Source organism: Sus scrofa, chromosome 3 (genome assembly GCF_000003025.6).
Source record: "Sus scrofa isolate TJ Tabasco breed Duroc chromosome 3, Sscrofa11.1, whole genome shotgun sequence".
NCBI lineage: Eukaryota > Metazoa > Chordata > Mammalia > Artiodactyla > Suidae > Sus > Sus scrofa.
Genome location: NC_010445.4, coordinates 105438613 through 105465432, shown reverse-complemented (window position 1 = coordinate 105465432; position 26820 = coordinate 105438613). Strand labels below are relative to the sequence as shown.

Genomic DNA, 26820 nt, shown 5'->3' with positions numbered 1-26820 from the left:
AACAATGCATTGGTAATAACTTTCCTTCCAGACAAGTATCAGCTAACTGCAGTATACAATCAGCTGTCCACATTGGAAGAAACAAACCAGAAAACTGCTATTCCATAATCATAGAATTGAAAGAACGGCATAAGTGAAATGACAGCCTATTAATTCTGATTTGGAAAGCATGAATAGGACTTTTGACGAAGTTTAATTTTCTTTTGGCTCTTCAGAGATGGATGAATCATTTAAAATAAAAATATGTGTATTATAAGACATTCATTTCTCTCAATATTTATTATTTGGGAAAGAGTGTTATTTTTAAATGATGAAAAATAATGAAGTGTTCACATGAATGCTTCAAAACAGCACACAGCTCGTTCTCTGATGCCTCACTAAGCTCTAGATTTGAAAACTATTTGGCACAATTTTAGTAAACCTCTATATAAAAGTTTAATTGAGAAGTTATGATATTTCATTAAGTGTTACAGATCACTGTTGTTACCAAATGAGGCTTGACAGTACCTCTAAGATACATTTCTACTGACTGGATTTTATCTCCAACTTAAGCCAATTATAACCTTCAAGATACATATCAGCTATTATATGCGGCATATGAGGTAGTATATTATATATGTTATTATTCTGTTTTATAGAATTTATGTGATGTACTTCATATGAATATTTGTATCAGCAATTTCATTACAAAACTAGTGACATGAATAATTACTATTTTTTAAATGTCTTGCACCTGGAAAAGTATTTATAGTTCTGTGAATTAATATATACTGAATGCTGTGACAGTAAGATACAAAAAGGCAAAGAAAAAGAGAAGGAAGGATTTTGAAATAAATATACCCTAGAATCAGTCTAGAATGTGTGAGCAAGAAAGTGAGTTTTTTTTTGTTTTTGTAAATTCTTTTTTTCCATTAATGAGATGAGTTTTATGTTATATTTTTTTCTGAGGTTTGACAGATTTACCTTGAAAAAAACTGTAGGAAATACAGTGAGAAAGGCATATTCACACTACCACTGCATTTTAATTAGGACCCCACATAATCATATGTAAGTTGACTTATGTTCCCTTCAAAGTATGTTAGGGCCAAGGAACCAATAGGACCATTCTGCCTCAGTTACTCTAGAACTTACTGAAGTGATTGGTGAGTACATAGGTAAAACCTGACAGCTCAGTGAATAACTTAATTCACCTGGAAATCCACCACTTTTCTCCATTAGCACCATCAAGCCTGGGCATTTACTACAAGATGCTCTTTTCAGCTAACATCACCTTCTTCTTCCCCAGAACCTCAGGGTGATGCCTGACACCCCCAACACGAGCAGCCCACTGACCATCAATGCAGCGCAAATGACTGGTTTCTGATCCTTCTGCATAAGCGGCTATCACAGGGGCATCCCCAGGTAATCACTCCTTATCCATATCCTTAAGAATTTATAGTTGATAAGAATCTAAAAAAGCAGAAGCCCAAAGGAAGACAAACATCCAGGCCTTCTGCTTATTTTTCATGTTTTAATATTTTTGAGGGAAATATTTGAAACATGGAATCATATAACTATCCAAAAAAGATCCCGGAGAATATTTATTGAGCTTTCTCGTTTTCTCACTTTACAGTCCTGTCTGAAACCTGTCATTAAACTTTAAAAAAAAAATTATTGTTATTTATAAGCTGAGAACACTTTTTGCTTTATAAAATGTTGACACTTCAATGTACTTTTGGAGCAAACTCTCTCTTGTTTACGGGGAAAAACATGCCTGAATGTATCCCTTAAGACCTATCTCATAATGCAGAGGTACCCCTCAATTTTCCTTAAGGAAAACTATTTTTATTTATTTATTTTTTGTTTTGTTTTTCTGTCTTTCCTAGGGCCGCAACCGCAGCATGTGGAGGTTCCCAGGCTAGGGGTTGAATTGGAGCTGTAGCCACCAGCCTGCTCCAGACTACAGCAACACCAGATCTGAGCTGCGTCTGCGACATACACCACAGCTCACGGCAACGCCGGATTGTTAACCCAATGAGCTAGGCCAGGGATTGAACCCGCAACCTCATGGTTCCTAGTCAGATCCGTTAACCACTGAGCCGTTACAGGAACTCCAAGGAAAATTATTTTTATAATGCAGCTCTTGTAGCTGGAGATTTTTAATGAAAATTAGTAAAGACAATCCTATGGGAGGAAGAAGCAGACCTGTGTCTTCAAGGCTTTTGGGAGGAGTATGTGGGGATATTTCCTTCTCTTGGTACAAACAGCTTGTGTCTGTAATTTTTACCTTGCAAATCTTATGGGAGAAAAAAGAATGTACATGTGTGTGTGTGTGTGTGTGTGTGTGTGTGTGTGTGTAATTGGGTCACCATGCTGTACAGTAGGAAAAAAATGTATTGGGGAAATAACTAAAAAAAATTAAAAAACAATCTTATGTAGATGCGTAAGTTTGTGAGAGAGGGAGAGAGCTTTTGTCTGAGCAGCTCTTCATCTAAAATAGGTAAGCATGAGCTGGGAATTCAGCAGGAAGGGGTTTCAGGCTCGGTGCTTGATGTCCGTCTATGGGAGAGCAAGACTATAAGACCAGCCTCTGCTTGGCTTAGCTTGTCATGGATTGGTCAACAGATGTTCTACTTATCCTGCCATTTAAGATCAAATAACCCAATATACTGATTATATTCTGATATAGTTGTTGTTTGGGAACTAAACAATAAATCCACCTTGTGGTAGGCATTAATGATCAAGAGAGTAAAAACGAATACCTATTTCACCTGCTACATGCCAAACGATATTCTAAATGTTTTATGTATGTCAGCTGTTACTCCTACAACAAGCCTCTGAGATAGGAACACTTAATCTCCATTTTACAGATAAGGAAACTGAGGCTTACAGAAGGCACTTTCTCAGAACTCCAGGGAGAAAAGATTACAACTGGGGAGGGAGCTGCACTTGCAGGGTTGCATGTTGTGTCCTGTCTGGGTGGCCAAGGAAAGTAATCATTTATGAGGACACTTAAGAAGGCCTCTCTCGGAGTTCCCGTCGTGGCGCAGTGGTTAACGAATCCGACTAGGAACCATGATGATGCGGGTTCGGTCCCTGCCCTTGCTCAGTGGGTTAAGGATCAGGCGTTGCCATGAGCTGTGGTGTAGGTTGCAGAAGCAGCTCGGATCCCGCGTTGCTGTGGCTCTGGGATAGGCTGGTGGCTACAGCTCCCATTCGACCCCTGGCCTGGGAACCTCCATATGCCGCGGAAGCGGCCCAAAGAAATAGAAAAAAAAAAAAAAAAAAAAACCAAACAAACAAAAAAAGAAGGCCTCTCTCACTGGGCTTCCTATCAGGCACCAGGCACTTAAAAATTCATTAAAGCAGCCTGCTAGTGAAAGGTCTAGCCAAAGGCACATGCCACAGAGAAATTCATCTACATCATTAGGCTGCTGCTGCTTTTTTTTTTCCCCCTCACTTTTTTTTTAATTCCCCCAGTACATTATTTTTTTTTCCTACTGCACAGCATGGTGACCCAGTTACACATACATGTATACGTTCCTTTTTTTCTCACATTATCATGCTCCATTATAAGTGACTAGACATAGTTCCCAGTGCTACATAGCAGGATCTCATTGCTTAATTAGGCTTCTTTTAGTTAAGATTTTGGGGGGCACCCTTACCTTCTCTCCATTCCCTTTGCCTGAAATTCAGGTTTCCTGGATGGCTTTACTGTTATTCTCTAAATCCATTATAATGTGGTGATTGATATAATCCCAAACATCAAACTATACTACTGTTGTTCCATTAATATGCAGTTTTGAATAAACGTGATCAACCTTATTTACTTAACTTTCTACCTTCCTGAAGGCAACTGTTACATCTTTTGTTCTGTGTGTGCATGTATGTATGTGTGTGTGTATGTCTGTGTATCTGTCTGTCTGCATGTGTTATCATTGGTGTTGAACTTTTTTTAAAAAAAGTAGTAAATTCAAGTGCATCCTTGTCTTATTCTTAATCTCAAAGAGAAAGTATGACAATTCATTAAATAAGGTATTTGCTGTAGGTTTTTGGTAAATATCCTATAGGAGATTAAGAAATACCTCTCCTATTTTTGGTTTTCCAGAATTTTCTTTTCAAATTACAGATCTATATTAAATTTCATTAGACTTTTTTCTACATTTATTGAGATGATTACATGCTTTTTCTTTGTTACTAATCAAAGGGCAGAGTGCAATCATTTTCTAATGTTAAATCAACATTGCATTTCTGAAATAAATGCCGCTTTGTGATATGTTGCATTTCTTATTGAAATAGTTTTGCTAATATTGTGGTTAGAATGTTTTGCATATGCGTTCATGAGTGCACTTGGTCTGTGTTTTTCTTTTCTTGTATGGTTCTTTTTGTGGTTTGGTATCAAGGTTATGATGGCCCCACAAGGAGTTGAAGAGTGTACCCACTTTTTCTATTCTCTGAAAGAGGATATATAGCACTGGTGTTATTTCTTCCATACAAGTTTGGCAGAATTTGCTGGTGAAACCTTAGTGGGCTGGAATTTTCTTTGTGAAATGATAATAGCACTTGAACCTCCTCTTTACAGAAGGGGAAAATAATGCCGGGGAAAGAATTACATATTTAGTACCGATAGCACTTGACTTAGGTACCTGAAATTACTGAGAATATCTTTAATAGTTAAATGTATAATATATAGGTTTTTTCTGTTTTTTTTAATTTTATGAATTATAGTTTATATGAATTTTTAAATTTCCATCTAAAATTTTAATTATCAACAGTGCTGTTTACTTTATACACTTTTAAAAATTTAATTATACTTTCTTTTAATGTTTGATCTTGATTGACTTTTTTTATTCTTGGTATTATTTGGCTTCATGTTTTTTATATTGATCAAGTCTCATTGGAAGTTCATCAGATTTGTTATTTTTTTCCAAAAATAAATTTTTGGCTCTGTTGCTGTTCTTTATAGCAGTACCCCGGTGAGGTGGCCAGAATTTAGATGGGCTGGCTACTTAGTGTGATCAGAGAGTCAATGTGCTAGGCATGTGGCACAAAAGAAAGTCACTAGATCACAGTGCACTGTCATCAGTGAGGAGCCAGGGGAAGTCTGGAGAGATCAGATGTTAGAGATCCTTCCTTTGAATATCACATGGGTCTTTGAGAGTCAAAGGCAATACTAGAATGGAGAAGGAACCTCAATAATGGCCTAAATGGATTTTCTTTCTATCACTGAGTGCAGACTTGGATTTAGAATTATGTTGGTATAATGAAACTTCTCAAGGACTTAGCTTCATAACCATCTCATTTCTGGTTTTGTTTTATTTTGTAATTTTTCTTGGTTAAAAAATCAAAATTTATTTAGACTTAGCATTATATCCTCTCATTTTCAGTTTCCTGCATAGATAAGTCATTTCAGAAGAGTCAGATTCTCATGAGTCCTGCTGCCAGCTTCTGCCGTTGTTTCCCTATCACTCACTTCTGAACAGTTACATCTCCACAGCCTAGAAGGGATTATAGTTATAAATAAGTAAAGAAATAGTGTGTGTGTGAGTGGGGGCGGTATGTGTGTAAGATGGGAATTTGATTATAATTTTTAATTAGTCCAACTTTGTGTTTACATATCTCAAAGGAACTCTATGGGTATTTGGCAATTAATGTTTATAAATTACCTTGAGATCCTTGAGGAAGAGAGATGCTATATAAATGAATAATATGGTAATGAAAATAATAATACATGTACTTACATTCCCAAGCCAGTTATCTGAATTAGGTCTTGAAGTCAGTCTAAGGAAAGCTGTACAAAATCTAACTATCTAAATAGAATAGTTTCACATCCCTCAAATCATAATGGAAAATACCTGTGAAATACAATGTAAGTATAACCCATGACTATAATTTGTAATACGTTTATGAATGTTCATTATTTATATGAGTAACTATTTCACTATTTGTGTATAGTTATTAGATCACAAACTAAAGACTGTAATCATTTGTTTGTGGTAATATTATGTGGAAGCTAATTGGCAGTTGTTTCAACACAATTGTTGAATACTGCTCAAAAATAAATTTTAGTTCTATTACTAACTTAACACATGTCAATGGAAAAATAGATATTTCTGCAAAGATTTGTAGAAATAATTATTTAAAAAGGCAAAGAAAACCTAAAGCACCCTCAAGCCATGAAAGAAATTACTTCCTCCCCACCTGAGCACCTTTCATTTCCTTTCAGTATTAAAGGTCCATAATTATATGCCTCTGAAAATGTCCTTTTCCTCCTGGGGGAGGTGGTGGGAGAGGAAACATAGACCTGTTTATTTGATGTATGCCCTTAAACCCCACCATTTTGTATTATGGTCAGTTGATTTCTGAAAGTTCTGAAAATGGCATCAAACTTCACAGAACAAGTAAAAATCAGTCATTCCCATAATTATACAAAGAGAGTTAGGGCTTTGGGTATTTACTAAATAAAACCTTTATGACCTGGAAAATAGAAGAGAGAGGAATTCTGTTAGATATGAACCACTATTACTGTCTTATTTCATAACTCTCTTTAGTTCCTACTTAGCCAATTTTATTATGTTTTTTAAATTTTTGTTGTTATTGTTTGTTATCTGTCTCCCCCAATCCTCAAAATAATCTAAGCTCTTTGGAACAGTATTTTTTCTTCCTTATATGTTATTTCCAGTACTTTAAGTTTATCTATCACATAATAAATACAAAAACTCCACCTCCGGAGATCTTCTTGTTAAATATTTGAAAGTTACCACTTGTTAGAATAGAAAATAGAGGGTTACTGTATAAAGTCATGAAAAATCATAATATAGCATAATATAGTGACTCTTTTCTTCTACGCTAATACCGTATCAGGAAGAGGAAGTATACCTTAAATATTGGCAGATTTACAAACATAAGTAAAGAGCAATTTAATATCCTTATGGCATTTAAAGTATTTTCACATAGATGATATACTTACACCAATTCCTGACAGCATATGTCTCAATTCCAACAGAAGAACAGAAATGAAAGAAAAGTTTGAACAAGTAAGAATGTCTGTTGTTGGAATAAGAAAGCTAAGATTCTACTTCCACTTGTCAATGATAGTTTATAGAGTAAGAAAGTTATGTTGAGGTTGAGGATTGGAGGAATACAAAATTAAAGAATTCTTTAAGCAGTTGAAAATGTGCCTGGATTTGGGTAGAACTGACAGTCTAAAGATAAGCTTTTAAAGACATCTCTGTAACTTATAATGAAGGTTTAGGAATGACTGTGACCACAAATTCAGAGAGAAAAAATGCTTAGTTAAGAGGATTAGTAGAAATTCCATCAATTAGAAGATGAGGGAATATTAGAAATTTTCAAAAAGTTTACCAATTAAATATAACTAATATAGGAAAGACTCTTGGATAGTTCAGAGCCACACAAAATGAAAACAATGGACTGGTCCAGAGGGGAGTGTTAACTATCAAATTAGGAGGAAGATCATAGGTAGATGATAGAGGAACAAAACTGATTGGAAATTCAGTCTTAAGATAGCAATTTTGCTTGAATAGTAGCTAAATTGTAGGATTTACTGATAGATGGGTGCCTTTTGGTGCTGGATAAGATTAATTTTTTTAAAGCTGGACATAAGGAAAGAAAGTTTCACGAAGGAGTAAATGGAAGAGTTTATTTTTATGTATATTTTACTGTTTAATTGTTTTAGAATGGAAGGGCAAGTATCTTTCTGGGTTGAAGGAATCCAATGGAGAAGTAAAGTAGTCAAAAATAAGACATAGTTTAGTCAAAGGAATAAAGACAAGGGAAATGATAAAATTATACAGAGAGATTTGGATGTCAGGGGAAGGAATATAATATATTCAGTGTTATGGTCTTTGTCTCAGTCAAGTAGGAAATAAGGCTGTATGGTGAGATGAAAAAGGTCATTGCCACAAAATGGATGCTATAAATTTTGGAACCTGATACTCTCAAATTCATTTCTAGGCTCTGCCACTTATAACTTTTGGAATATTGCTTCCCATCACTGATTCAACTGCATTGAAAAATGGGAATAATAATAACCAATGTTGAAGAATTATCTTAAATTTGGAGATAATAGTAGCTAACATTTATTGAGTACTTTCTACCTACCAGTTCATATTTTCCAAGCTTTACATAATTGAACTCAGTCAGTTGTTATATAAACCTTTTGAGGTAGGTGCTATCATTATTTCAGTTTTGCACTGGGAAATTAAGGTGTCCAGAGATTAAGTAGCATTCACAAAGTCACACAACTTGTAAGAAGCAGAGCTAGGATGTGAATCCAGGCAGGTAGTGTATACATGTGTATCTCTGCAATGTATCTGAAAGAGCTTAGCACAATTCTTTTTTTTTTTTTTTTTTGGTCTTTTTGCCTTTTCTTGAGCTGCTCCTGCAGCATATGGAGGTTCCCAGGCCAGGGGTCCAATCAGAGCTGTAGCCACCGGCCTACACCAGAGCCACAGCAACACGGCATCCGAGCCATGTCTGCAACCCACACCACAGCTCACGGCAACGTCGGATCCTCAGCCCACTGAGCAAGGGCAGGGATCGAACCCACAACTTCATGGTTCCTAGTCGGATTTGTTAACCACTGCACCACCATGGGAACTCCCACAATTCTTGAAATACAGAGGATTAAATAACTAGGACTTGTAACTAATGCTAACTTTATTAAATTACAGATTCATAAAACATCTTTCTTTCTTTCTTTCTTTCTAGGGCCACACCTGTGACATATTGAAGTTCCCTTCCCAGACTAGGGGTTGAATTGGAGCTGTAGCTGCCAGCCTATACCACAGTCACAGCAATGCCAGATCTGAGCAGTGTCTGTGACCTACACAACAGCTCATGGCAATACCTGATCCTTAACCCACTGAGCAAGGCCAGGGATCAAACCTGCATCTTCATGGATACTAGTCAGATTTGCTTCTGCTGAGGCACAGTGGAAACTCCTTAATGCATGTTTCTAATTTTATACTTAATTTTATACTAATTTCTTATCCATTTCTTATGTCATCTAGTGAGACATTAAACATTTTTATGAACCCCATCGACCAATCCTGAGCCCCTACATGAGGTTAGCTATATCTGGCTTTAAATAGGCATAGATTAGGGCCCAGATATGTTTCATGGTTCCCTAGAGGACTAATTTTATTTTTTCTTTATATATGTTTAATTTCTACAGTGGATTTTTCTCAGGTAATTTTATATTATTCTCTAACTTTTTCCCTGAGGATTTACAGAGTGTCAGGGTGTTGTCTGAGGAACATTGAGGGACTGGTCTTTACTAATCATCAGGTTAAACTCCTATGAACTGATATGTACACTACCTTGGATCCTTGGTGTCACCATATCCCACTATTCTGGAGCTCTGATATCTACTTTTACTTATTTCAAATCAGCATATTTTATTTTCAGTAAAGACTGGGTAAATAGGTAAGTATATGTTAACAAAAAAACCTTTAGCTTGAAGAATTGAAAAAGCTGATACAAAAGCCCTGGACCAAAGTCAGAGAGAACATGCAAATCTCAAGTTATTTGAGCCTGGACTCTAGGAACCCCTTCCCCCAGGGCCATTTTCCAATCCAAATATAAATGATAAAAAAGCTAATCAATGATATTTTTGTGAGATTCGGGGTAAACTAAGTTAAAGTCTTGAACCTCTCAAATGTAGAAAAAGGTATAATAAACTTTATGCTATTTCATGTTGGCTACCCAAGTTCTGATTCCTAGAAATAAGGGTATATTATAAATAGTATTGCCCTCATAGGAACTGAAACGTAAAACCAAATCATCTAACACCAGAAGTTAAATTATGGTTATTCCAGATTGCTAGTGTTCCCAAGAACCTGGCAAAACAAATAAATATTCTCTATGGAGAGATATAACCTCATTCTAGGCCTCAGATTATTTCTAAAAGCAATTTTTCATATCCAGTGTTTAGCATGCAATAAAACATAACTATACACATAATGCTATGAGATATCATGAATGAAAACTAGACATAACAAGAGAAAATAGAAACAGACTTTTAGGGGGTTGAGCTATTATAATTGCAGTTCTGAGATAGTTTAAAATAATTATGCTTTTCTATTCAAGGAGAGAAAGAACAAGATATAGGGAATTTCAGTAGTTAGCTGGAAACTGTTTTTTAAAGTTAGCAGAGCAGGAGTTCCTGTCATGGCTCAGTGATTAATGAATCCATCTAGTATCCATGAGGATGCGGGTTCAATCTCTGGCCTCACTCAGTGGGTTAAGGATCCAGCATTGCTGTGAACTGTGCTATAGGTCACAAATGTGGCCCAGATCCTCTGTTGCTGTGGCTGTGGTGTAGGCCTGCAGCTGCAGCTCCAATTCAACCTGTAGCCTGCAAACCTCCATAAGCCGTGGGTATGGCCCTAAAAAGAAACAAAACAAAACAAAACAAAACCAAAAAGTTAGCAGAACTGAAAGAGAAAACCAAAATATTTGGGAGCTAAAATCATATTAAAAATTAAGATCTTAATTGAGTATATTCAAAAGTAGATTAAGGACAAGTGAAGATATAATTAGTGAAATATAGGTAGGAAGAACACCTTCAGGATGAAAAACAGATAAAAAAATGAAAAATACAGAAGAAAAGGTTGGAGAAAAAAGGGATAGAGTAACATTTTAATTTAGTGTAATTAAGTTTCTAGAAGGAAATAAATGAGGGAATGAAACAGAGGAGATATTTACATAGATGATGGCTATCTTTTTCAAAATGGTAAAATACATCAAACTAGAGATTCAAGAAGACTTTCAAACCCAAATAAAATAAAAGGAATAAGTTGACCTACTTTTGAGACTTTCAGAGTTAAACTGTAGAAAATTAAAGATAAAATATAAGTTCAGTGATAGACTAGAGAGATTACACTAAAATAAAGAAAAAATTAGGCTGATTCCTGACTTATTAATATAAACGAACATAGACTATTACCTGTAAAATTCTGAAAGAAAAATCAATCTAGGTTTTATACTCAAAATAGTACTAAACTTACATATAATAATACTCAAAACCTTCAAATGGCTTTTACTGAGCTTCATAGTTTAAGATTATAGAAAAGAAAAAAGAATAGATTGGTTATATTACATTCATAGCTTGTAGAGAATGTTACATGTGTTAAGGTCATATATTCTGGGAAAATAAAATGACATTGAGTTATTTCATCAAATCTTCATTAATTTATTCAACAAATATTTATTGGGTACCAACTATGTGTCTGATATTGAAAACAGTTAAAACCCATATTTCATCTTGTGATGAGAAATAATGAGAGTAACAACAAATGTATATAAATAAATATTATATAATATGTAAGACAAATACATAATATACTATCAGACATAACAATGAGATGTGAATGGTAGTGGGTCTCAGTAGAGACCTGTCTGTTGAGGTGACATTTAAGCAGAGATCTAAAGGAAAAGAGGGAGGAAGCAGTAGAGATACCTGCAGACAGACTTTTCCATGTGAGGATAGAAGGTGAGGGTGTATTTGAGGACCGTGATGCAGGGCGTTGCCTCCAAAATGTGGAAGGGAAGAGAATGCTAGATTCACCAGGTCATGAGATTGATAGTGGTTTTTGGATAATTCTGTGATAGACAGTGCAGGGGAGGGTGAAGATTACTGGAAGATTTTGTGCAGGAGAGTGCCATGATGGGAGTTGAATTTTATAAGAATCCCTTTGGCTGCTGTTATGAGAACAAGCCACAGGAAGTACTGAAGAAGAGAGGGAAGTATTGAAGAAGACTTGCATAAGCCTGAAGGATGCTGGTAGTTATCACTGGAGAGTTACTGGTGTACATGGTTAAAGGATGTGGTACATATTTCTACTACCTGCAGATGGTTCACATATAGAGTATTTGTTTATTTATTTTTGCTTTTTAGGGCCACACCTGTGGCATATGGAGGTTCCTAGGCTGGGGGTCTAATTGGAGCTGTAGGTGCCAGTCTATGCCACAGCCACAGCAACACGGGATCCGAGCTGCATCTGTGACTTACACCACAGCTCATGGCAACGCCGGATCCTAAACCCCCTGAGCAAGGCCAGGGACTGGAACCTGCAACCTCATGGTTCCTAGTCAGATTTGTTTCCGCTACGCCATGATGGGAACTCCCAATATATAGAGTACTTTGATGAACTGTTTGCGTGTCTCTTGAAGGGTGTATTTAGAAAATATAAATTTATTTAAAGTAAGAAAGCTTAGAGGTAACTTTAATATAATCTTACTAAAATGGACTATAAGAGTTCCAAAAATGGAGTCTTAATTTATGGCTTCAGATTATTTATTTCATTTAGGAAAGTACAATAGGTCACCTCTTCAGATATGAAATAGCACTTTTTAAATTCAAAATATATATTAATGGTACATTTATTTTTTCTTCTTTTTAAAGTGATTTTTATTCTTTCAATTGTAGTTTATTTACAGTGTTTGTCAATTTCTGCTGTACAGCAAAGTGACCCAGTCACATACATATATATTATACGTTCTTATCGCCCATTATCCTCCATCATGTTCCATCATAAGGGACTAGATATAGTTCCCTGTGTTATACAGCAGGATCTCATTTCTTATCTACTCAAAATTCTATAGCTTTCATCTATTAATCTGAGATTCCCAGTCCACCCCACTCACGCCCCTTCCCCCTTAGCAACCACAAGTCTGTTCTCCAAGTCCATGAATTTCTTTTCTGCGTAAAGGTTCATTTGTGCTGTATATTCCATATGTAAGTGATATTATAAAGTATTTGTCTTTCTCTTTCTGACTTACTTCAGTTAGTATGAGTTTCTAGTTCTATCCATGTTGTTGCAAATGGCATTATTTTGTTTGTTTTTATGGCTGAGTAGTATTCCTTTGTGATATACACCACATCTTCTTAATCCATGCATCTCTTGATGGACATTTATGTTGTTTCCATGTCTTGGCTATTGTGAATAGGGCTGCAATGAACGTATGGGTGCCTGTGTCTTTTTCAGCGAGTTTTGTCCGGATATACACCAAAGAGTGGCCAATATAGCATTTCCTTTGAATATGGTCTACTATTAACCAGTCAATATGAAAGGTTCCACTGCATTCTGATTTTTTTCTAAAAAAAAAATGTTTCTGATTTTATGAACTCTAGAGATATTGGTCTATTTCTAGAAAATTCATGTTATTAAGTGAATGATGAGTTCTCCTTTCCTAGCTGGAGTATTATCCCCAGAAAATGTTTTCATAGAGTATTCCTTCTAGAGTAATAAAATCACCAGGTTTCTTTCTTCATGTGATCTGCTGTTCTTTGTTCCTACATCATTACTCCAGATACTCTTGGAGTTGTGTTCTAGTTTAAAATGAACATTAGATGAGTCTACATCGGTGTTCCAGGTCTGGCAGAAGAATCCCCATCCAGTCTATAATTAAATTTCAGTGAATTGTTGCAGTGAGAGATTGTTTAAGCAAATAATGGAAATAGAATTTAAGTCTTTTCGTTCAAATGACAAAATCACATAATAATTATTAAAAATCGTAATCCTGTGATTAACCTCTAACTTTGAGATGAAATTGCTCTTTGTGTTGCAACTCAGTGTCTTACTTCACTTTCCAGTCCTAAAGAGTTTAAAAATGATTTTTAAATGGCATCCCCTGAGTTCATTATTAAATCTTATTCTAATCCTATAATAGGATCAGTTAACTGAGAAATTAGTACTTAGGAGTCAAAAATAAATTATTTGAAGTTTTTTTAAATAAGAAATATATAAAAAATATATATTGGGCCTATGAATCTCAGGTATACCTAACTTTGAATATAGGGTGGACTTTTAAAAGTTTTTTGAAACTGCCCTGTCTTCATGGGGAAGCTTATGAAGGGAGTGTTATGAGTAGAGTGAGAGAATGTTACGAAGATACACCAGATAGGCTTGTTTGGCTTGATATTTTTTGGAGATATTTCTGTTGTGGCTGATTTATAAAAGCAGTGCCCATTAGTTGAAAAGTATTTAAAGACTATAGAATATATGATTTACAAAACCAAAGTCTCCTCGTTTACCTAAACCTTTCTCCTAATCTGCTACTTCCCTGAGATAATCATTTTCTGAGATAATCATTGATAGTACTTTAATATGTATTTTTTCATGATATGCTATATGTTATATAATTGGGCACATATCTAATGTGTTAACTAGAACAGGTTGTTTTTCACTTAACAGTGTATTATAAACTTTTTCTATGTCAGGGCATGATTTATGCCATTTGTTTGAAGAGCTGTATGATAATTGTTTGAATCACTGTTTTCGTGTGTGTGTGTGTGTGTGTGTGTGTGTGTGTGTGTGTGTGTATTACGTTAGAAACTAAGATCAGGAAATTAAGACTGCTCAAGATCTGAGAATTCAGTATTGCTGAGTTCTAATTCCAAAGCTCATATTTTAAAAATTATGCTACAAATCCTCCCACATTTTAACTATTAATAGTTCATTTCTCAATATTTTTAAAAAAGAATAAAATCCATTGAATAGACATGTTTTCTATATTTCTAGTTCCTGCATTTGGATCAATTTCTAGAAGTAGAGTTGTTGAGGCGAAAGAGTAGTTTTAATTCTTATACTTGTTGGGAGAGAAGGACACTCCTATCTATGATATATTTGAGAGTCCCTATTTCCCCAAATAATTGCTAACTCTAAGAATTATCAATCTTGTTAATTTAACATATTAATAGATACTAATTAAAATAATCTAAGCCTATTTTCAAAACTGTAATGTTTTGTGTTTATTTAAAAAAAACATGAATTTGAGGGTGCATTTTATTCATTATTCATTGTTATTAAATTATAAAAATTCTCAGTAAAAGACAATACTTTGTCATAAATGTTGTAAATACATTTTAAAGATTGATTTTTTGTGACTTTTTTCATGTAAAATGTTTAAGTACAATGGAAACATACCTGTGACTTTTTAAAGTTAATTTTCTAACTATGGCATAATGCTTCAAAACACTTTTTAGTGATTTTTTTTCCATTATAATTGGTTACAGTGTGCTGTCACTCTATAGCAAAGTGACCCAGTCACACACATATATATACACACATTCTTTTTTTCACATTATCCTCCGTTATATTCCATCGCAAGTGATTAGATATAGTTCTCATTGCTATAAAGCAGGGTCTCATTGCTTATACATTTCAAATACAGTAATTTGCATCTATGAACTCCAGATTCACATACCATCTCACTCCTTCCCCCTTGGCAACCACAAGTCTGTTCACCAAGTCCATGGGTTTCTTTTCTGTGGAAATGATCATTTTTGCCATATATTAGATTCCAAATACAAGTGATATCATATGGTATTTGTCTTTCTCTTTCTGACTTACTTCACTTAGTATGAGAGTCTCTGGTTCCATCCATGTTGCTGCAAATGACATTACTTTGTTCTTTTTTCTGGATGAATAGTATTCCATTGTGTGAATATACCACTTCTTCTTAATCCAATCATCTGTCAATAGACATTTAGGTTGTTTCTATGTCTTGGCATTGTGAATAGTGTTGCAATGAACATATGGGTGCCTGTGTCATTTTCAAGGCAAGTTTTGTCCAGATAGATGCCTAGATATATGGGATTTCTGGGTATATGATAGTTCTATATTTAGTTTTCTGAGGTACCTCCATACTGTTTTCCATAATGGTTATACCAATTTACGTTCCCACCAACAATGTAGGAGGGTTCCCTTTTCTCCACACCTCACCCAGCATTTGTTATTTGTGGACTTATTAATGATGGCCATTATGACTGGTATGAGGTGGTACCTTATAGTAGCTTTGGTTTGCATTTCTCTGATAATCAGTGATGTTGAGCATCTTTACATGTGCTTTTTGGCCATCTGTATATCTTTGAAGAAATGTCTATTCAGGTCTTTTGCCCATTTTTCAATTGGCTTGTTGGTTTTTTTGCTGTTGAGTTGTATAAGTTGTATGTATGTTTTAGAGACTAAGCCCTTGTCAGTTGCATCGCTTGAAACTATTTTCTCCCATTCTATATATTTTTTTAATGGCTTGCTTTGCTGTGCAAAAGCTTGTCAGTTAGATTAGGTACTATTTCTTTATTTTTGCTTTTATTTCTGTTTCCTTGGGAGATTGACTTAAGAAAACATTTGTAAGGTTGATGTCAGAGAATGTTTTGCCTATGTTCTCTTCTAGGAGTTTGTTGGTGTCTTGTCTGATATTTAAGTCTCTAAGCCATTTTGAGTTTATTTTTGTGTATGGTATGAGGGTGTGTTCCAGTTTCATTGATTTACATGCAGCTGTCTGGTTTTCCCAGCACCACTTGCTGAAGAGAGTGGTTTTTTTCCCATTTTATATTCTTGCCTCTTTTGTCCAAGATTAATTGACCATAGGTATCTGGGCTTATTTCTGGGTTCTATATTGTTCCGTTGATCTGTATGTCTGTTTTTGTACCATTACCGTCTTGATGATTGTGGCTTTGTAATATTGCCTGAAGTCTGGGAGAGTTATGCCTCCTCCTTGGTTTTTGTTCTTGAGGATTGCTTTGGCTATTCTGGGTCTTTTATGGGTTCTGTATAAATTTTTGGATTGTTTGTTCTATTTCTGTGTAAAATATCCTGGGTAATTTGATATGGATTGCTTTGAATCTGTAGATAGCTTTGGATAGTCTGGCCAGTTTTATGGTATTAATTTTTCCAATTAAGTGGAATGGAATATCTTTCCATTTCTTTGAATCCTCTTTAATTTCCTTGATTACTGTTTTATAGTTCTCAGCATATAAGTCTTTAAACTCCTTGGTCAGGTTTATTCCTAGGTATTTGATTTTTTTGGGTGAGATTTTAAAAGGTATTTTATTTTTGTATTCATTTTCTAATATTTCATTGGTAGTATATAGAAATATGAGTGATTTCTGAGTGTTAATCTTGTATCTTGCTACTTTGATGAATTCATTGATTAGTTTGAGGAGTTTTTGTGTTGGGTCCTTAGGGTTTTCTATATATAGTTTCATGTCATCTGCATGCAGTGACGATTTTACCTCTTCTCTTCCAGTTTGGATACCTTTTATTTCTTTTCTTTGTGTGAGTGCTGTGGCTAGGTCTTCCAATACTATGTTGAATAAAAGTAGTGAGAGTGGGCATCCTTGTCTTGTTCCAGATTTTAGTGGGGAGGCTTTCAACTTTTATCCATTGAGTATTATATTAAGTTTGTCATTAATGGCTTTTATGATGTTATGTTCCTTCTATACCCATTTTGATAAGAGTTTTGATCATGAATGGACATTGGACCTTATCGAATGCTCTTTCTTCATCTGTTGAGATGATCATATGGTTTTTGACTTCTCTTTTGTTAATGTGGTATATGATGTTGATTGATTTGTGTATGTTGAACCATCCTTGTGAACCTGGGATGAATCCCACTTTGTGTGTGTTATGATCTTTTTATATGTTGCTGGATTTGGTTGGCTAAAATTTTGTTGAGAATTTTTGTGTCTGGGTTCATCAAAGATATTTGCCTGTTTTCTTTTTTGGTAGTATCTTTGTCTGGTTTTGGTATTAGGGCGATGATGGCTTCATAGAATGTCTTTGAGAGTGTTCTTTCTCCATCCTTTTGTAAAAGTTTAAGAAGGATGGGTATAAGTTCCTCTTAGTATCTTTGCTCTAATTCACCTGGGAAGCCATCTGATCCTGGACTTTTGTTTAAAATATATTCAATTTCATTTCTAGTGATTGGTTTGTTCAGTTGATCTATTTCTTCTTGATTCAGTTTTGGAATTATTTTTTTTTTTTTTTTTTTTTTTTTTTTGCTTTTTAGGGATTCACCTTGTTCATATGGAAATTTCCAGGCTAGGGGTCAAATTGGAGCTGTGGCTGCTGGCCCGTTGCAGCCACAGCAATGTGGGATCTGAGCTGTGTCTGCAGACCTCCTCCTGGGTTCCCTTGGCTGTGGGGTTCTGCTCCCCACCCCACGGCACACAGCTTTCTAGCCCTCGTGCTCTCGCCATACAACCAATTCTAGTCTGCTCCCTGGAACTGACCTCTAGAGTATAAGTCTCAGTACCCAGCCCCCACTCTAGCATCTCGGGCTCTGGTGTCTCCCCACAGATGGTGGTGCATGTGTTTTATGCAACTCTCACTCTGCTTTGCCCTCTTCAGTCCAGCTGCTGTGCTTTTCTCAGCACCACTGAGGTCCCTCTGTCTCAGTTAATCTCCCTGTTGGTTGGGTGGCTTCCCAGGGTGTGGGTTCCTTTTCTCCTTCTCAGCTCTCTCAGGAATGCTAGTCCAGTCCTGATTCCTTTTCTTTCCCTCTCTTTTTTCTTTTACCCAGTTATGTTGCGGGTTTCTTGCCCTTTTTGGAGGTTTAAGTTCTTCTTCTAGCTTCCAGTAGATGTTCTGTGTGAATTGTTTTACATGTAGGTGGGTTTTCTTGGTGTGTTTGTGGAAGAAGCTGAGTGTGATGTCTTACTCCTCTGCCATCTTGATCCTTCTCTCCAATTTCTTTTTACTCTGCCCCAAATTACTGGAATTTTCTTTCTTATTCATCTTTTCATGATTTGTTTTTGATGTTAAAATTTCCCCAAAATTTGATGAAGACTCTATCCACTATCCATAAGTGTAACTTTTGTTATTTTCTAAATTCCCATTTATAAAACATTATTTTTATATTGTATATTCTATTTCAAAATCCTTTCTTAAACTGCACACTAAACTTCAAAAAAAAAAAAAAATCAGCAATTATATGGATTTAACCCTAAGACTGTATAATCTTATTACTAAGCCTTAAATGTAAATCCATAGATTACACTGTTTCTCTGTAGTATTTTTCCTCCCTTTTGATTCATTATTATGATTCACTTTTTGTTGGGTGAAATTTAATTCTTAAGCAATTCTTTTTCAGAATTCAGTATTTGTGTTATATCTTCTGAATTCTTGAATGGCTAGTAGAGTTTTTTTCCTAAAATTACCTAAATCATCCTTCACTGAGTACTACTGCTCAGTGAGTTATTAGCAGATGTTTGAAAGTTGAAGGGAACATTACTGTCAAATAAATTTGGGAAAGTGGATTAAAAAATTAAACTAGTTTGTTGATGTTTTTTAAAAAAATTAATTTTATTTTACAATTTATCAGAGTCCTCAATAAAATATTGTATGCTTCTTCAAGAACTGTTTCTAAAATATCCATAGATACTCTACTAACAAATGCATATTAAGATCTTATGGAACAATAATTGGAATAGTTTGGAAAATACTGGAATTTGGAATTCTAGGTGCTCTGTTTATGAGGCTCATGGAAGTTTTCCTGTCAAAACATAATGAAGATCCCCTACTTAATGTTACCAGTCTCTTAGTGAATTGGGCTCTAATCTGTGTATTGGAACTGTCATCTCCTCTCTGTGTCATAAATATTCATTTGTTCACTCTTTTATTCATGGATACTTACTTGGCACCCACTGTGTTCCAGGAAGTCTTCTAGACTTCAGAATATAGAAGTGAACATTGGGGGAGGAGGTGAAATTGTGGATATCAATAGGGAGAAGAGGGAAGATTAAAAGTAAGTGAATAGAACACAAAGTTGATCACATGATGGAATAAGGGATGCAGTATAAAACAGAAGGGGCATAGTGGGGGGGGTGTGCATGTGAGTGTGTGGTGGGGGATGACTTTTGGTAAGGTTAAATTTTAAGTAAGTGGTCAAAGACGTTTTGCCGAGAATGTCTTATTTTAATATGGACCGAAAGAGGTGAGAGAACAAGCCATGCAGGTATCTGGGATGAATACTGGCCTGAAGAACTCCAGGCAGAAAGTTTATTTTGTCCTTTATGGGTTTGTAAAAGCAAAGTGACAATTCAAACTCATCTTAATAAAAAATGTACTTAATTATTTCAATGAGGAGGACATTTGTTACAACAATAAACATGTACATGTCAGCTGTAGGAAGGTTCTAGCTACAGTGTAAGTGACTCTTCTCTTGCTGAACAATCTTTCTTCCCTCAGAGATCGAACAGTTTTTCTAGGTGCAGTTTCTGCCCTTAGAGAAAGCAACCAGGAGATGATCTGAATCTGTCCTGGAGCTCTGCCGATGTGATCCAGGTTTAGATCTATGCCCCAACAGTAACCTCTGATTTCTTCATGTGACTCATTTTTGTGTTTTCTAAGCAATACAAGCTGCCACTCAAAAGATTAATATTAACTGCACTATCCAATATGGTTACTGAGGTAAATTCTATGAAGATCATTTCAACTCTGGATGATAAGGAGGGGTTGCTTGCTGTTGGCAGGAAATTTAGGACTATTTCCCCTTCCTCTCCCCCCGCCCAAAGCATAATTAGTATCATAAGCACCATAGAAACCAGGGACTGAGCCTGCATGCATCACTCAATAATTTCTTTTTCTCATCATATTAACTCATAACTAATTATCTCAGTTTAAAAGCCTGAATTAACATTGTAAAAGGGATAACATAAGTGTTCTTTGCATTTGAAATTTAAAGTCTGTGTGTGTGTGTGTATGTGTGTGATGTGAAAGAGAGAACCATTTGAATGGGGCTTCTAGAATAAAGAGCTAAATTCTTCATTCTGCTTCCTTTTGAAGAAGTACTAATGAATTTAGGAATTTAACGTTGAAGACGATTTTGATGTTATAGTAGATTATCTTTAATTTATATGCATTTTTTCTTTCAGTCTCTCAAGAAATGACTCCCCTTATCAGTTTTATTGAGGAATAATTTGTATGCAATAAATTTATTCATTTGAAATGTACAATTTGGTGAATCATGTCAGTTATAGATACCAGTGAAACCATTACCTCCTTACAGAACAGAACATCTTCACTGCCCCTCAAAATCTCTCATGTCCCTTTGCAGTCAGCCCCTCCTCCAAGTAACCACTCACCTGCTTTGTGTCATTATAGATTAATTTGCATTTTACTGAAATTGAATCGCTGAGTATGCATTCTGTTTTTCTCTTGCTTCTTTCACTGAGCATAATGTTTTTGCAAGTCATTCGTGATATCGGTAGTTCATTCCATTTCACTGTTAAACAATGTTTTATTCTCAGCACATACAACATTTTTTTTTTAATCTAGTTACCTGTTGATGGACATTTGTTTTATTTCTGGTCTTTGATGATCTCAAATAATACTGCCAATGAACATTTATGAATTTTTTCTGCTGAGATGAAATCAATTTGATTCGCTTATAGGATTTAAATTCACAAATTGAATTACCTGCTTATACTACAGAGTTGTAATAGTTCTGTTAATACTACAAGTTTGAAAATTTCTCAGCTCCATGTGTCAGGAAAAACCTTGCCTGTGGAGTTCATAATGAAACTTTACAGTAGAGTTTCACTGAGTAAAATTTTAAATTTAATCATCTAAGAGGAGAGTATAACCTAAATTTTATCACAGAAAATTAAAATAAAATAAAATAATGTAAGAAAATGCAATAGGAAATGAAGCTGAATTGCTATCAATCACAGAAATTAAGAAAGAAAATATAATATGTATGACAACCATAATATACAAGCTGTATGAGCCTGCCAGGAAAACACATAGATGCAAATTCTAGAATAGTTAGAGATCAGTCACCTAAGGCAGCTGTTGTGCTGATAAGGATTATAACAACACTGTCCATCAACAGAATCGAGTAAAGACTATATGTGAAAGAATCCAATGCTCTGGTCCAATGCTAGACTATGACACTCTTAATTTATTAGAAGAAATCCCCCAAAACATTAAATAATTGTATAAATTATACAATTTATAATGTATCACTTGTCATCAGATGTGTTTAATCATTCCCATAAAAATCTTAGGAGAAACTATAAAATTTGAAGAAATCAGTTCAAGATGCCTTTAAGTCCAGAAAGTTTTGAAATAGAGCTGTGTTATAATGTGCAATTCAACACACATTGTTGTATAGTAAACATGGTATACAGCATAATTACTTTTTTTTTCACATGTATTAGCTCTGTGATTGTCATGGTACAATAAGGAAAATGGCCCAAAATAAAGTCTTATAAATTTCCTTCAGCAGAAAACATATAGAAATTCATTGAGGTTTCTGAAACAAACCAAGAAACAACATAGGATGCTCCAGGGAGTACAGGGAGACATAGCTACTGATGACTCCCATATAAAGTGAGTCATACCAGGAACAAAAAACTTCTTTCCCAGTTTTTATAAGGATTCTTTAAAAAAAATCCTCTTGACTCCCTCTTCTATCCTAGTCATCTGGAGAATGTAGCCGCTAGAATGTAAGATTCATAAAAGTAGGAATTTAGTCTGTCTCTTTTGTTTACTCCTATATTCTCAGCATGCAGAACAGTGCTGACTAATGGATGCATAGTGGATGCTTAACAGATACTTGTTAACTAATACTTTCCTTTTGTTTCTACAAAATTGCAGAAACATGTATTCAGGCTACACCTGAATACCGTGATGCTCCAAGCTCCACTGTCATTTAAGAAACCATTAAAAGTGAATCTGTAATGCCTTATGTCCATCGCAGTCACAAATAAGGAACAAACAACCTCGTCAAATTCTTGACAGTTCACAAAGAGACAGGATGATCCTTATGCTCATTTCCCAGGGAAACACTTCCAAATAGAGTTCAGTTTTATCTTAAGTGGTCTGGTGTACCTGTGCTACCATTTATTCAAGGTTGACTGTATTCCTCAGCCTTGTGCAAAGAGTTTTATATTCATTGTTCTCATCATATAGATGAGAGAACTTGGAATGCTTCTTTTCTTATATATTTCTCCATAAGAGTAGGCAATCAGTCCTCAGTTAGTTGATTTCCTCCTCACATAGGTATTCAATAGCAGTGAATTCAGTGGATGAATGAATGGGTGGACTGTTAGGCACATTTGCAGCAGTGGGATTTTCAGATGAAGAAATGATTGCTTTCTGAGTTTACAGTGCTACCTTATTATTTGTCAATAGAAGGACCTTATAAGTTCCATCCACAATCAAGTAAAATCAATGTGAAATATGAAAAGTCATTGAGAATCATTTTAAATATACAAAAGAGCTTCATGGTCTTAAGGACATAGACAAATGCAGACTGCCAAGACTTATTTAAGATCTTTAAATCAAAAGAAATGTTAACAAACATGTACATAACCTAAGATTCCATTAAATTTAAAGGGTTTTAGGGTTAAGCGGGAAGAGATTTAGATAATCTTAGCTACCCCCCCATGTGAAATTCAATAAAATGATCAATGTGGGTGAGAGATGAAATAAAAAATAGTCGTGTAAGCAATAAGAATAAATTGTTCTCAAGTAGTGAAATGTTTGAGGTATTGGAAAGATCTCAGCCTGTCTGTCCAGCTTTGAAACATATCTCTCTGGAGCTCTGTGTCTTCTGTTCAAGATATTATAACCTCAGTTAACTGAGATAATTTTCTTCCTTAGTAGGTACACATATTTCAACTCCAGGATACTTAGAATTAAGAACAAAATTATTAATTCAAAAATAAAAATATTAGAATTAATAAAACTTAAAATATTAGAATTAATTTTTAATCTTAGGAAGTTATGCAATAGATCTTTATCACTTCATCTACTTACATTTTAAGAGAATTTGATATATATTGATATGATAATTTTATAAGTCCAATAATTTAAAGTAAAATTGAGTAAAAAATCATTATTGTGGATTTATGATTTGTTACAATCTAAATTTATGTGCTGTTTTCAAATATCTGATATAAATTTATATTCACGATACATATAAAGCTGTTTTAATTTATGAGAATTATTTAGTACTATTTTTTATAAGGTTTTGTTTGCTAAATTAGGCAATTAAAGTACTCTAAAAAAGAAACTCATTTGATTAAATTAATAAATGTTATTGAAATACTTAATGCTATACAATAAAATTTGTATAAGAAGCCAAACTTTATTCACTGTCCCTTGAAAGTATTTAAATTTGCTAGGTTTATAAATATAAAAATAAGATTTGTGTGCTAAACTTAATGATTTAGCATAGAAATAGGGCTTTGAATTTACAACTCTAATAAACTGAATATTAATTTTGAATACAAAGCAAACTACTTATAGTCTTTTGAGGGCATCCAAAACACAACAACATTAATTTTTTCTGGTAACCGCTTTACTAACTTATTAGAGTTGTGTTTAGCATGGTCCTCGTACCTCTAGGTGTTCATTTGATGCTGATTGAGTGAAAATGTCATAGGTTACTTAGGCACCAATAGCAATTAAACTTGCAGATGCTATACCTGAGACTTCTGGGTCAAGGAGGGCAGAATATAAAGCTATTAAGGGTGAGTTTGCCAACATGGTAAAATTCCTCTGTGATATAGGATTTAACACCCTGGCAAAGCTCCTGGGAGCTAGTTTTTATATGCTGCTTTGAAAACTCATAGAAGCTTGGAAAAAAGATTCTGGAACTGCCATGGCAAACCATGGAGGGAAGCGTGCATGGTGTGGTGGCTCACTATATAAGACTGGAAAACCTGGCAGCTGACTGTGTGGCTGCAAATGGCCTCAGGAGACACCCCATTTACTGCAGCAATATGTAATGCTCTAGTGAGGGGCACTGATACCAATGAGAAGCACAGTAGTGCCTATTTTCTATAGGCCAAGGCCAATGGTAGTAGATTCTAGGCTCCTACAATGGCAGAGGCCAGTTGACTGCTCTTAAATGTCTAAAGTAATGAGCATATAGTTACCTTTATGGGAAGAAAAGTTAGGATAGCATATACAAAGATCTATGGTGATGGATAATAGAGAATGCTATTGCTAAGGAAAAGATAGATGGATAGCCTATGAGGATGTTGCTTAATATACATAAAACCAAAGTGTCCAAGAATAGGCCAACAAAAGGCTGAGATCAGCTGGCCCAACAGAAAGTCACAGACTCTTTTGACTAGTTTTAAAAACCAATCCTGATATCAGATCCAGAAACCACCCACTAAAGGAAAGACCAAGATCTATGAGGAAGGACTATGCAACAATAAGGCAAGCATATAAAATAATGATTCACCTAATTTTCCCCTGTAAGCCCTATAGCATTTTACTTTGGAAACCATACACCTAGAAATGAAGACTTAACTAGACCTTTCAAGGGCTGTTGGATGTTGGGTCTAAATTGACTCTGATACTTAGGACCAAAGCACCATCATTAAGGCTCAGCTGAGTCAGATAAGAGACTTAGGCCCAGGTCTGTCTCACTGTAGGTCCTTGGAATATGTGGACATATCCAGTGGTCATTTCCCTGTTGGCTGATACATAGTTGATATACTTAGCATTGATAAAACCATACTGGTTCCATGACCTATAGAGTAAGATCTGTCCAGAGACCCTCATGGATCAGGTCAAAGCTAGACTTTGCTTAAGACCACATCCTTGCTCCTGCTTTCCTGCTTTGCTCCTTTCTTGGAAGGCTGTTCCTGGATTGTATTCCTTACTAAATCATAGGCACTTGAATCCCTAATTCATGTCCTGCCACTAGATAACCCAACTTTTAACCCCGTATGAGTTATCACGTTGGACTGTATCTTAGACTCTTTGTAGTAGATACAGTAAATCATTTAAAGATTTTGAAAGATGGAAATGTGATTTATATATTTATAAACCTTATCTCATGAGAAAATTATATTTTTCTTTCAGAAGTTGTTATCGTATTTTTTTGGATGTAATAAAACTATTCCAAGTAAATATTGTTGAAATGAAATCACATGTCTGAAGCCTAAAACTGATTTTGATATTGAAAATTAAATATACTTCTATAATTCCTACTTGATTTCTCTGAAAAACATATAATAGGCACTGGTTTCTCCATGGAACGTTACAAAGATGGATCTTTCTCTACTATTTGAAGTATTAAATCAAGGTCTCTTGATTGCGATAGGCTTTCCCTAAAGGTTAAAGTGCCTGGAGTTCATTCTCCATACTTTGATGTCCATAAATTAGATTTGTGGTTAAGTCTTGATATTTACCTATGACATATTTTGTTGACTGTTTTTCTAATTTATAGGTCAATATTTAATTAAGATTAAAGAATTATCTTGGTTTCCTCTACATCTGCTTTGCATCTTGAGAAATTAAAAATATACACACACAAACACAAAACTTTCTAGGGAAATTGGAAATTAACAAAAATTGATAGTTGTCTCCCAATATCTATTCTCCACTTCCTCCTTATAGAAATAGAATGATCTATTTTTAGTTTTTGCTAGACTAAGTTCTGGCCAATAGATTGTTAGCAGAAGTGAAATGTGGAACTTCCAGCTTATGCCCCAGGCATGCCTTTATCACACCCTGCCTCTATTCTGTTGCTTAGAATATGAACATATGTTACACCACGTCCTAAACCAAAGTGACATCCCGGGAAAGGCAAAGCACATACAGCACGTGACCACATGTAGTACAGCCATTGTACCAACCTGTTATGTAAGGGCATAAAATATTTCTATCTTGTTTAAATCACTGTTGTTTTGGGCTTGTGTTACATGCAGCCAAAATAATATCCTGACCATAATATGTAAACTTTTAAGTTTGATACATTATGTACAGTTTTCCCAGTTTCTATAATTTTGGGGATAATTAAATCTTTCCCTTCCCCCTGTTCTTAAATCAAAAATGAAAACAAAGTGAGTGGGCAAGACCTATTACATATACAATATTTTTCAAAGGAATACCGAAAGGGAAATACAACCATAAATTATAAACCAAGGGTCTATCTGAAAAGATAAGTCTGACAACAAAAAATAATTGAACTCTGTGGTAGGAACATGATAGCTTTGCCTCCTAATATTATGCTTGATTTTATAGGGATTAAGTTTATAAAAGGCTGAGGAAAAAAAAAAAA

At 35.0% G+C, this 26820-nt stretch overlaps 1 long non-coding RNA gene across 1 annotated transcript in view; it reads left to right on the top strand.

Annotated features, from left to right (window-relative positions):
* The window catches only part of LOC110260035, a 162047-nt gene that overhangs the window by 37281 nt on the left and 97946 nt on the right, over positions 1-26820 (top strand). Inside the window, exon 2 of the long non-coding RNA XR_002342784.1 lies at positions 1286-1401. This is a non-coding gene — a long non-coding RNA (uncharacterized LOC110260035). The remainder of the gene's footprint in view (positions 1-1285; positions 1402-26820) is intronic.